This window comes from Hipposideros armiger, unplaced genomic scaffold, assembly GCF_001890085.2.
Source record: "Hipposideros armiger isolate ML-2016 unplaced genomic scaffold, ASM189008v1 scaffold_2169, whole genome shotgun sequence".
In the NCBI taxonomy this organism is placed as follows: Eukaryota; Metazoa; Chordata; class Mammalia; order Chiroptera; family Hipposideridae; genus Hipposideros; species Hipposideros armiger.
This window is the reverse complement of record NW_017733516.1, coordinates 19893-21270: the sequence shown is the minus strand read 5'-3', so window position 1 is coordinate 21270 and position 1378 is coordinate 19893.

Here is a 1378-nt window from a genome sequence, read left to right as displayed (position 1 = left end):
CCTCAGAGCACTGCCATTTGGAATTAGAAGGACATTGGAAAGACTGGTTAGAATGCTGAGGGTGCCTGAAGTGCTTAAAATTGGGACAATTTCTATTGCAGTGTCCTGGCACTTTTCAATAAAAATAGAAACTGGGTTTGATTTTGTATGTAGACCTTCAGTGGCCAGACTTGAAAATTTAAAATTTTAGCATCCTTACTTCTACGTGATTGCTCTCGGGTGTGAACAAGCTGATTTCACACATTAACTAAGTCTTGAGTAGACATAGTTTCCAATTCCATTTTGTGCCTTTGGACTACAATGGAAAGGTTTCTGTTCATCCCATTAGTCAGCATAAACTGAAAGGCTACCCAAGTGAAATTAACATTTACTGAAGACACGAATTTTTGTTAAAAACAATCTGAAGTCAATTATAATAATCACAAAGAGGTATATCAGGTTTTTGTTTTATTCCAACCTAAATTTTATTCCAATCAACAGACTTACGAAAAGTTATGGTAACTGCTCAAAGGAGATTTCAATGAGTTTCCTAGCATTTTTTAAAAGTTTGAGGTTTGTTGGGATCCTTGGAAAGCTGAACTTTAAAGGGGTCAGCACTGATAGATTCAAAGGAGGAGGAAGGTGATAGCACCAGGGACAGAGCCAGAGACCAAGGTACCGAGGGTGGAGGGCAAGACGACACCTGAGGTGAGGAACCCGAGGCTTCTGAGGTCATCTTATCTTTCTTTAAACCTTTATTTTTCCTCAGTTAATCTTAAAGCTTTATTTAATGAAGAGTCAAATTCAGACTCCTGGCAATGTTAGAAAGTCTGAAAATACCACTAGAAATAGGAATTCAATTCAGTTTTGCCAATTTCAGAACTATGATTGCCCTGCTTGATTTTAAGAATAGAAAGATTGGGACTTTCAAAAGTTCCTTCATAATGGCCATTGGTATCGTGAATTACTTTTGGTCAAATCAGTCCATTTAGTGAGAAATGAGCATGAGGAATAACTGTGACTTCTAAATTTAAATTTGTCTGGCATCGCTGTGTGTATCGCGGGGCAAGGATGGGGGTGGGGTGGGGGGGACATCTGAAATATTTAGATAACTGAGATCCAATTTTGAGAGGTTTTTTCCTACGCAAAGGCTCAAAAGCCAAAGCAGCTCAAACAACTTAACCAGCTTTAATGGGTTAAATAGACCAAATAGCTTAAACATCTTAACTAGCCCAAATATTTTGCACGCTAAATCAGTCACCCTTACCTAGAACAGTTTGATCTCAAGAGGGCTGAGCTGAAGGCAGAGCAGAGGATCAGAGAAACAATGCAGGCATGAGGTCATCAGGCCAGAGACTGAACAGTGCAGCTCTGGGAGACAACCTGCTCAAGGGAGGAT